This window comes from Spinacia oleracea, chromosome 6 (genome assembly GCF_020520425.1).
Source record: "Spinacia oleracea cultivar Varoflay chromosome 6, BTI_SOV_V1, whole genome shotgun sequence".
In the NCBI taxonomy this organism is placed as follows: domain Eukaryota; kingdom Viridiplantae; phylum Streptophyta; class Magnoliopsida; order Caryophyllales; family Amaranthaceae; genus Spinacia; species Spinacia oleracea.
The window spans coordinates 71,282,139-71,294,649 of record NC_079492.1 but is presented as its reverse complement, the minus strand read 5'-3'; positions in this window follow the sequence as shown (position 1 = coordinate 71,294,649).

The following is a 12,511-nucleotide window of genomic DNA, read 5'->3' as shown; positions in this document are numbered from 1 at the left end:
TTTCTCTAAAGTTGGAGAAAGAGCAAATGAACTATTGGGTTTAATCCATACAGATGTATGTGGACCAATGAGTACAAATGCTAGAGGTGATTTCAGCTACTTTATCACTTTCACTGATGACTTCAGTAGATATGGTTATGTCTACCTAATGAAGCATAAGTCTGAATCCTTTGACAAATTCAAGGAATTTCAGAGTGAAGTAGAGAATCAATTAGGCAAGAAGATTAAGGCACTGCGGTCTGATAGAGGCGGTGAATATCTGAGCTATGAATTTGATGACCATCTGAAAGAATGTGGAATTCTATCAGAATTGACTCCTCCTGGAACACCACAATGGAACGGTGTGTCAGAACGGAGGAACAGAACCTTGCTAGACATGGTCAGGTCAATGATGGGTCAGGCCAAACTTCCAATAGAATTTTGGGGACATGCACTAAATACAGCTGCACTCACTATAAATAGAGCTCCGTCTAAAGCTGTCGAAAAGACTCCATACGAATTATGGTTTGGAAAACCTCCAAATGTGTCTTTTCTTAAGATTTGGGGATGTGAAGTATACGTCAAACGATTAATTTCAGAAAAACTTCATCCAAAATCTGACAAATGTATCCTTGTGGGCTATCCAAAGGAAACAAAGGGGTATTACTTCTACAATACAACTGAGAACAAGGTGTTTGTTGCTCGAGATGGTGTCTTTTTGGAGAAAGATCACATTTCCAAAATGACAAGTGGGAGAAAAGTAGACCTCGAAGAAATTCGAGTCGAACAACAAACTCTAGAGAATGCTCAAGATAACATTCAGGATGAAACTCAGAGATCTTTAGAAGAATCTGGTGAGAATCATGGTCAAACTAGAAATGTTACCCCGCGTAGATCGCAAAGATATAGATCTCAACCGGAAAGGTACTTAGGTATTTTGACGAACGAGAGCTATGACGTTCTATTACTTGAAAGTGATGAACCTGCGAATTACAAACAAGCTATGACGAGCCCTAGCTCCAAGCAATGGCAAGAAGCCATGCAATCTGAATTAGATTCCATGTCTGAAAACCAAGTATGGGATTTGGTCGATTTGCCAGATGGCTACCAAGCCATTGGAAGCAAATGGGTTTTCAAACTGAAAAAGGACAAGGATGGGAAACTTGAAGTTTTCAAAGCTAGATTGGTTGCAAAAGGTTACAGGCAAGTCCACGGTGTGGATTACGATGAAACCTTTTCACCAGTTGCAATGCTAAAGTCTATTCGGATAATGTTAGCAATCGCTGCATATTACGATTACGAAATATGGCAGATGGATGTCAAAACTGCTTTCTTAAACGGCGTTTTAACAGAAACTGTGTTTATGACACAGCCTGAAGGTTTTGAGGATCCAAAGAATGCTAAAAAGGTATGCAAGCTAAAGAAGTCAATCTACGGATTGAAGCAGGCATCCAGGAACTGGAATATACGTTTTGATGAAGCAGTCAGTGACTTTGGTTTCATCAAGAACGCAGACGAATCTTGTGTATACAAGAAGGTCAGTGGGAGCAAAATTGCTTTCCTAGTATTATATGTCGACGACATATTACTTATCGGAAATGACATTCCTATGTTGAACTCTGTCAAGATTTGGCTTGGGAAATGTTTTTCGATGAAAGATCTAGGAGAAGCACAGTACATATTGGGCATCAAGATTTACAGAGATAGATCTAAAAGGATGATTGGACTTAGTCAAAGCACTTATATCAATAAGGTGCTTGATAGGTTCAAGATGGCGGACTCCAAGCGAGGCTACCTACCCATGTCTCATGGAATGACTCTAAGCAAGACTCAGTGCCCAAAAACACTTGATGAGCGTAGACGAATGAATGGCATTCCATATGCATCATTGATTGGTTCAATAATGTATGCTATGATATGTACACGCCCGGATGTTGCGTACGCACTCAGTGCTACGAGCAGATACCAGTCAGACCCAGGAGAGGCACATTGGACTGCTGCCAAGAATATTCTGAAGTACCTGAAAAGGCACAAAGATGACTTCCTGGTCTATGGTGGAGATGATGAATTAATTGTTAAAGGCTATACGGACGCAAGTTTCCAAACCGACAAAGATGATTTCAGATCACATTCTGGGTTTGTCTTCTGCCTCAACGGAGGAGCAGTAAGCTGGAAAAGTGCTAAGCAAAGCACCATTGCGGATTCTACAACTGAAGCGGAGTACATTGCTGCACATGAAGCAGCAAAGGAAGCTATATGGCTAAGGAAGTTCATAGGTGAACTTGGTGTAGTCCCCTCCATTAAAGGACCAATAGCCCTGTATTGTGATAATAACGGAGCTATTGCACAGGCAAAGGAGCCTAGACACCACCAGAGAGTCAAGCATGTACTTCGTAGATTTCACCTTCTACGAGAGTTCGTTGAAAGAAAAGAAGTCGAGATAAACAAGATTGGAACTGATGACAACATATCAGATCCATTGACTAAACCTCTGCCGCAGGCGAAGCACAACTCGCACACTGCAGCTATGGGAATCAAGCATATTGGAGAATGGCTTTGATGACCCTGTTTAATGTTTTAAAGTTTTAGAGTTTAAATCTTTGTAAAACATTATTGGTTAATGATTCGCAATAAATGAAAAGAATTCATTTTTCCATTTAATTTGTGGTTTATTAAATGATGAGTTTCTTCAATTTGACAATATATTCAAGATAGACTGTCAGGACCAGTCCTGTGACTAAGTAATGTCTATCAAGTGAACTTGAAAGTCAAAGGTTGAAAATGGTCCCTAGTCAGAGTTTTCTATAAAATTGGACGCATAGAAAACGTTAGACGACTAGAATGCAAGATAACTAGTAGTTCTGTTTCTTGAACTATGTGGACATGGCAATGTCATAATCATTTGCATAGATACTTACTTTGGGAAGACTAGTATCGGACAAGACCTATGAAACTTTACTGTAAGAGATGAAAATCTGTCATAAGTAAATTTCATTAAAATTATTAGACACTAAATCCTCAATACCTGAGTGATTTGAGATTACTTGTTTGAGAACTGGTTGCTTTGACGTTGACCAACCGTCGCACCGTAAAAGGAGGCTATAAAGGCAATGCTCAGGTAATCACCTATCAAACGAAGTCTAATCTCAAGATCGCAAGATTGGGATTGTCCTCCCATAAATCGGGATGAGATGCTTAAAAGTTGTACAAGGCCACTCGGAGAGCTAGAAACTGTGAAATGCATGGCCGTGCTCGGATGAATCATAGGCTATGATTATCTGTTTATTTGATCAGTTGAACTCTGAAACCGAGAAACACCTCTGGACATAATAAGGATGACAACTCTTACCTTATGTTCAAGAGCAAGCATCGAGCGACAAAGGAATTAGGAAATGCACACTTGTCCCTAAGGACAAGTGGGAGACTGAAGGAAATAATGCCCTTGGTACAAGTATGCATTCAATGTTAAGTCTAATAAATGTGGTTCAGTATTAATTAACAAGTTAATAATTCAGTGAGATCAAGTGAGCTGAATGCCTAGCTAGAGGCCGCTTCAGTTCAAGTGGAATTAATGATATTAATCCACAGCTTACTCTTGACTGAACCCGTAGGGTCACACAAATAGTACGTAAACGGATCAAGTATTTAATGGCATTAAATACTCCATCTATGGATATTCGGAATCGACGGATCTTGGTTTCAGTGGGAGCTGAGATCGTCACAGGCAAGAAATGAATACTCCGGAAACGATGATATTGCCGGAAACGGAAATATGGATCGTATCGGAAATATAAATATTATCCAAGTCGTAGATTTTGCCGGAAACGGAAACATGGTACGTATCGGAAAATATTATCGGAAATGGAAATATTGCCGGAATCGGAAATATTGCCGGAAACGGAAATATTGTCAGAATCGGAAATATTATCGGAATCGGAAAATAATTCCGGAAACGGAAATATTAAATATTTGTTCGAAACGGAAATTGATTCCGGAATCGGAAATGTTGAATATTTTTCGTATCGGAAATGAATTCCGGAATCAGGAAATTAATCGGAAGCGTATCGTACGAATTAGCATCGGACGAGGCCTGCCAGACGAAGGCCCAGCACGAAGCCGGGCCATCGCCCAGCAAGCCAGCGCGCCACAAACGCACCAGCCAAGGCTGCGCCAGGCCCACCGCAAGGCAGGCCCAGCGCGCGCCAAGACTGCGGCAGTGTGTGGGCTTGCGGCAGTGGGCTGCGAGCTCATGGGCTGCGCGCGCGCGCATGGCGCCCCTCGTGGGCTGCTGTGCGTGCGTGTGTGTTTGTGTGCTACTCGAATCCTAAAGCTACCGGGATTTGTCATATGATTAAATCTAATCCTAAAAGATTTAGTTTATTTAATTAGAGTCCTAGTAGGATTATAATTAAATAAATTAGTATCCTAATAGGATTCCGAATCCTTTTCCATAACTCTATAAATAGGTGCCTAGGGTCACATATTTACATCGAGTATTCAAGTATTCAAAGTGAGTTTTTGAGAGAAAATTCAGTCACACATTTGCCTATAAAGTGCCGAAAATAATAGTACCTTAAGGGCGATTCTAGTTGGTCAATCTTAAGGCGGATCCGGACGTGCTGTGGACTATCTACGGAGGGACGACACTTGGAGTCCTAAAGACTTGTTCTTGTTCGGTTCGGGCGCAGCTAGGGAAGGCACGCAACAAAGAATATGCATCTAAACTATGCTAAATGATTATGTGTAAATAATATGTTTTCCTGGCTTTATGGTTTTTCCGCATGATTTATGAATTGTCATATGTATCATAACCTAACAATCTACTCGTTGCACTGAGTGCGAATGAAATATCTGGCCTTGTACAAATCATCGCATACATGATAGATCCAATAGCCGAAACACATGGAATCATACCCATCTTTCTGCGCTCATCAGATGTCTTGGGACACTGAGTCTTACTTAGATATATGCCATGTGACATGGGTAGATGGCCTCTCTTGTCTTCCATCATATTGAACCGAGCCAGCACTTTGTCAATGTAAGTGCTTTGGCTTAGTCCAATCATCCTCTTAGATCTATCCCTGTAGATCCTGATGCCCAATATATACTATGCCTCTCCTAAGTCCTTCATTGAGAAACACATTCCAAGCCAAGTCTTTACAGACTCCAGCATAGGAATGTCGTATCCAATAAGTAGCATAGTAACGGTGTTCTAGTTCCAAAACAAAACCACAAGGCAAAGATATAAAATCCTACAGCTAATGCAGCAATCCGTGCTCCATTTCCTAGGCGTAGATCCATCTCGCCTTTATCAAGCCTTATAATTCTCCTTAGTTCCTTTCAATTGGAACATAAGTGTAAGCCACACAACCAATACTAATACCCAAGAAGTAGAATTAGCAAGATTACAATGTATAACATACATACCTGAAGGAGAAGCAACGTTTCTATCCTTCTCTTCTTCCTTTTTCTTAAGGAAATATCTCTTGTAATGATCAATTTCATTACAATAGAAGCATTACATTGTAGAAGGAGAACGATCCCTCTTCATTTGTGTAGACACCTAATTCGTGTCTCCCCTAATGGGATGATGACGAAACCATTACCCTTACTAGGTGGTTGGTACAACTCCGTGCGGAACTCCCAATTTCTTAGATATGTTCCAAAATCCAAAATCCAAAGTTCAATTCCCGAGCCCGTTCCCATTCCGGAACTCGGTACAAAATTCAATTTCCAAAAATCAAATTCAAAATACAAACACAATCTCACCCAGTGGACCTCTCCATTGGTCTTACAAGGCCGTTTCAAGTCGAAATGCCATTAAGCAATAAAAAATCGGGCGCCGACCGATAAAATCGAGCATGCCGGGCTCCATCTTGTAAAACCGAGTCCAAAATACAAAACCCGGATACAAAATGGTGGTTTTTAAGTCGCAAAATGCCTTAACTACCAAGGAAAGCTACGTGCCAAAAATCGTACAAGGTACAAAGCTAAAAAACACAAAGAAAAGGACAGCGTCATCGTCCTTGTCTGGCGGGACCTGAGGCACATCACCTGTGCCAGGCGCTGCCCTTGCACTGGGCGCTGACGTGGCTTGGCGTTTATTGCAAGGGGTACTACGCTGACTCAAATACAGTTATTGCAAGGGGTTCTAAAATAGGCTTGGCGTTTATTGCAAGGGGTATTACGCTGACTCAATCCAACATGACATTTATTGCAAGGGGTACTACGCTGACTCAAATACAGTTGCAATATTCTAGTTCTCGAGGATTATTGCTGCTATACAATTTTGTGATATCAATTTTTTGCATAAAAAACTCCACCCTATTTTAGAACTTCAATTCATGTTGGATTGTTGGTTCTCATTGAAGCTATCGAAATGGTTTTAGCTCTTAGGAGTTTACATAATTAATTTCTACGATATTTAATGGTAGCTAAAGTTGTCTTGTTCCTTGAAATCCAAATCCACATCTCAGCTCCATAATATCTTGTCAAGAATTAATTTTCTGAAAACCAACTGAATTCCTGAACTTCTTTTTTCTCAACATGTAGTGAAGGTAACCATTTTGTCCACCCCATGATCATCCTCTTTGACTTTGTTAGGGTGCATTACGGGATTTTTTGCACTAAACATATGACATTGTATCTGAAATTTTAGTGGATCCTAGTGGCATGACGTGACTCATACGCTAGTGGCATGACGTGACTCACAAGTCACAACACATGAGTGCTTGATTAAATACTGTATGTATTAAATAATTAAAAAGAGAATAGAAGAGTATCATAAGATGTTTTTTATTAAATACTGCATTCTCATCTACTTTGGTCAATTTATGCACAATTAAGGCTCGTTTGATCGTTAAATGTCATAGTTTGACTAAAATAGTTGTTTTCGCTCCCAACTTTCACAAAACATACCTAAGGATTCAATCTTAACCATTTACATGTTTAATATTATTAGTTTAAGGTTTATAATACCCATTCGTAGCTATTTATGCACATCTAAAGCTCGTTTCGGTCGTTATAGGTCATATGTAGCCTAAAATGACATTTTTGCTCCCAACTTTTACAAAACGAACCTAAGCAAACATTCTAAATCATTTACATATTTAATGTGATTACTTTAAGGTTTATAAGACTCATTCCAAGCCATTTATGTACATCTAAAGCCCGTTTGGGTCGTTATAGGTCATATGTAGCCTCAAATGACATTTTTGCTCCCTACTTTCACAAATACATTTCCTTATCTTATTTATGTTCTCTTTAATCTAGTGCGCCCAACAAGAGGGTGAGGTTGAGTGTGGCTATTACGTGATGAAATTCATGCATGACATATTCAAAAGTTGCAAGGAAATTCAAGATCTGAAAAAGGTACATAAAATAGTATATTTATGATGTATTATTAGGCTAGAAATTAGTTAAAATAAACTATTCGCCTATAATTGTCATGAACCGTCCAAAATGCCATTTTGGGCCAAATATGACCTATATCGTCCCATATGAGCCTTATGTGTGCATAAAGAAATTTAAATGAATCTTAGTAACCTCTAACTAATCATATGAAACATAAAAAAAGTTTAGAAAGTGTCCTTAGGTTCATTTGTTGATATTTGGGATCGAAAATGCCATTTTGGGCCAAATATGACCTATATCGTCCAAAATGAGCCTTATTTGTGCATAAAGAACTTGAAATGGATCTCAGTAACCTCTAACTAAGCATATGAGACATAAAAAAGATTTAGAAAGTGTCCTTAGGTTCATTTGTTGATATTTGGGATTGAAAATGCCATTTTGGTCCAAATATGACCTATATCGTCCCAAATGAGCCTTAGATGTGCATAATAACATGAAATGGATCTTAGTAACCTCTAAGCATATAAAACATATAAAAGATTTAGAAAGTGTCCTTAGGTTAATTTGTTGATATTTGGGATCGAAAATGTCATTTTTGGCCAAATTTGACCTATATCGAGCCAAATAAGCCTTAGATGTGCATAAAGAACTTGAAATGAATCTTAGTAACCTCTAACTAAGAATATAAATTATAAAAAAGGTTTAGAACGTATCCTTATGTTCATTTGTTGATATTTGGGATCGAAAATGTCATTTTCGGCCAAATATGACCTATATCGGGCCAAATGAGTATTAGATGTGCATAAAGAACTTTAAATGAATCATAGTAACTTCAAACTAAGCATATCAAAAATAATTTTTTTTTAGAAAGTGTCCTTAGGTTCATTTGCTGATATTTGGGATCGAAAATGCTAGTTTGGGCCAAATATAACCTATATCGTCCCAAATGAGCCTTATGTGTGCATAAAGAACTTGAAATTATTCTTAGTAACCTCTAACTAAGCATATGAGACATAAAAAATATTTAGAAAGTGTCCTTAGGTTCATTTGTTGATATTTGGGATCAAAAATGCCATTTTTGGCCAAATATGATCTATATCGAGCCAAATGTGCCTTAGATGTGCATAAAGAACTTGAAATGAATCTTAGTAACCTCACAAAGTTGTTTTCTCTACCAATAAAATTTCTGTTTTCGCATATGAAACTTAGTTTAATTTATTGGTTTGCATGTACGTTGTTCTTTTAAAGATTTTCAAAACTCAAGAGTGGGGCCCTTTACCAAAGAGGAGTTGGATGAAGTTCGAGACAAGTGGGCTACATACTTCAACGATTGTGAACTACCCTCAGTGTAAATAGAGCATGCTTGTACTTATCCGTGACTCTTACATTACTTTGTTATTTATTGATTTAATTAATTACATTTGAATTTATTCGGTAATATTATTGTAAATTTGAAATTTATATCATTTTTGAGGAATGTCAAGCTGATGTTTGGTGGAACGGTATTCTATAAACTACAATGCATAATTTTATAATGCAAAATCAGAAATTATATTGCAGAATCAGGAATTATATTGCACATTTTTTTAAAAATAAACTAAAAATTCAAAAGTTGCTCTTGTTTGCAACAAGAGCAACCTATGTGAAGCTTATAGTTTGCTCTTGTTGTAAACAAGAGAAACTTTTATAAGCTCATAAGTTGCGCTTGTTTACAACCAGCGTAAGTTATAAGCCTCACATAAGTTGCTCTTGTTGCAAACAAGGGCAAATTATGAGCTTATAAGTTGCGCTTGTCCAGGGAGACTTTTGATAATTTGCTAAATGTGACCATGCCATATGTTGCCCTTATAAAGGGCAACTTATAATCCTATTTCAAGCGCAACTTATGATGTTTTTTCCTCTAGTGTATTTATAGGAAATAGGAAAAACCCTAGGAGCCAAAACCCAAGAACGATTTAGGAAAGTTTAGGAATTTACCAAAAAACCCTAAACACTAGGTGATGGCCGACTGCCTTGCTTGCATAGCAAGCAAATCGGCCAGCCTTATTTGCACGCACAAGGCCGAGCCGTGCTGGCCAACAACAGGCACAACAACGCTGGCCTTGTGGCTTGGTGCGTGCTTGTGCTTTGGCCCATGAGCGATGGGCCATTGCTTCGTGAAATGGTCCGTCCCTCGATTCGTGCTACCAATTCCGGAATTTATTTCCGATTCGAACAATATTTACGTTTCCGATAATATTTCCTATTCCGGTAATATTTTCGGTTCCGATAATATTTCCGTTTCTGGTAATATTTCCGATTCCGACAATATTTCTATTTCCGATTAATATTTCCGATACGAACCGTATTTCCGTTTCCGATAATATCTTCGACTTCGATAATATTTATATTTCCGTTATGAACCGTATTTCCGTTTCCGGTAATGTCTTCATCTCCGACAAATATTCTTTCTTTTCCCTTTGACAGTTTGTGTAGCTCCCACTGAAACAAGCATCCGTCATTTCTGAATATCCGTAATTAGATTATTTATTGAATATAATCTTCAACTAAATACTTGATCCGTTCACATACTATTTGTGTGACCCTACGGGTTCAGTCAAGAGTAAGTTGTGACATTAATAATATTAATTCCACTTGAACTGAAGCGGCCTCTAGCTAGGGATTCAGATCACTTGGTTTCACTGAATAATTAACTTTCTTAATTAATACTGAATCGCATTTATTAGACTTAGCATTAAATGCATTAAATGCAAACTTGGACCAAGGGCTCTATTTTCTTCAGTGTCCAACTTATCCTTAGGGACAAGTGTGCATTTCCTAATTCCTTTGTCGTTCGATGCCTTCTCTTAAACATTAGGTAAGACTGGTCATCCTTATTACGTTCAGAGGTATTTCTCGGTGTTAGAGTTCAATAGGTCAAATAACCAGATAATCATAGCCTATGATCACCTGAGCACGGCCATGCATTTTATAGTTTCTAGCTCTCCGAGCGGCCTTATACAACTTTTGGCATCTCTTCCCGATTTATGGGTGGACAATCCCAATCTTGTGATTTTGAGATTAGACTTAGTTTAATAGGTGATTACCCGAGCTTTGTCGTTATGGTCTCCTTTTACGGTGTGACGGTTGACAGCGTCAAATTAACCAGTTCTTAAACAAGTAAGCTCAAATCACTCAGGTATTGAGGATTAGTGTCTAAAAACATAATGAAATTTACATATGACAGATTTTCATGTCATATAGTAAAGTTTCATAGGCCTTGTTCGATTCTAGTCTTGTCAAGTAAGTATCTATGCAAATTATTATGACATTGCCATGTCCACATAGTTCAAGAAACAAAACTACTAATTATCTTACATTCTAGTGGTCTAGCGTTTTCTATGCGTCCACATTTATAGAAAACTTCCGACCATGGACCATTTTCAACTTTTGACATTCAAGTTCATTTGATAGACATTTCTTAGTCACAGGACTGGTCCTGACAGTCTATCTTGAATTTTGCGAAATTGAAAGGACTCATCATTTAATAAAACCATAAAAATTAAATGGAAGAATGAAACTTAATTTATTCCTATGAATGCTTAACCTTAATGTTTTACAAAGCATTCAAAAATTTAAAACATTAAAAGACTTGGAAGCCATTCTCCAATATGCTTGATACCCATAGATGCTTTGTGCGAGGTGTGCTTCACTTGTGGCAAAGGTTTTGTCAATGGATCTGAGATATTGTCATCAGTTCCAATCTTGTTTATCTCGACTTCTTTTCTTTCAATGAACTCTCGTAAAAGGTGAAATCTACGAAGTACATGTTTGACTCTTTGGTGGTGTCTAGGCTCCTTCGCCTGCGCAATAGCTCCATTATTGTCACAATATAGAGCTATTAGTCCTTTAACGGAGGGGAATACACCAAGAACACCAATGAACTTCCTTTGCCAAATTGCTTTCTTTGCTGCTTCCTTTGCTGCTTCATGTGCAGCAATGTACTCCGCTCCAGTTGTAGAATCCGCAATAGTGCTTTGCTTGGCACTTTTCTAGCTTACTACTCCTCCATTGAGGCAAAAGACAAACCCAGAATGTGATCTGAAATAATCTTTGTCGGTTTGGAAGCTTTTGTCCGTATAGCCTTTAACAATCAATTCATCATCTCCATCATAGACCAAGAAATCATCTTTGTGCCTTTTCAGGTACTTTAGAATGTTCTAGGCAGCAGTCCAATGTGCCTCTCCTGGGTCTGACTGGTATCTACTAGTAGCACAAAGTGCATACGAAACATCCGGGCGTGTACATATCATAGCATAAATTATTGAACTAATTAATGATGCATATGGTATCCCACTCATTTGAATTCGCTCATCTGGTGTTTTTGGACACCGAGTCCTGCCAAGAGTCATTCCATGAGACATGGGTAGGTGACCTCTTTTGGAGTAAGCCATATTGAACCTATCAAGTACCTTATTGATATAAGTACTTTGTATAAGTCCAATCATCTTCTTGGATCTATCTCTGTAGATCTTGATGCCCAATATGTATTTTGCTTCTTCTAGATCTTTCGTCGAAAAACATTTCCCAAGCCAAGTCTTTACAAAGTTCTGAAGGAAATAGTGCCCTTGGTCCAAGTATGCATATAATATTAAGTCTAATAAATGCGGTTCAGTATTAATTAACAAGTTAATAATTCAGTGAGATCAAGTGAGCCGAATGCCTAGCTAGAGGCCGCTTTAGTTCAAGTGGAATTAATTATATTAATCCACAGCTTACTCTTGACTGAACCCGTAGGGTCACACAAATAGTACGTAAACGGATCAAGTATTTAATGGAATTAAATACTCCATCTATGGATATTCGGAATCTACGGATCTTGGTTTCAGTGGGAGCTGAGATCGTCACAAGCAAGAAATGAAAACTCGGGAAACGATGATATTGCCGGAAACGGAAATATGGATCGTATCGGAAATATAAATATTATCCAAGTCGTAGATGTTGCCAGAAACGGAAACATGGTACGTATCGGAAAATATTATCGGAAATGGAAATATTGCCGGAATCGGAGATATTGCCGGAAACGGAAATATTGTCAGAATCGGAAATATTATCGGAATCGGAAAATAATTCCGGAAACGGAAATATTAAATATTTGTTCGAAACGGAAATTAATTCCAGAATCGGAAATATTAAATAT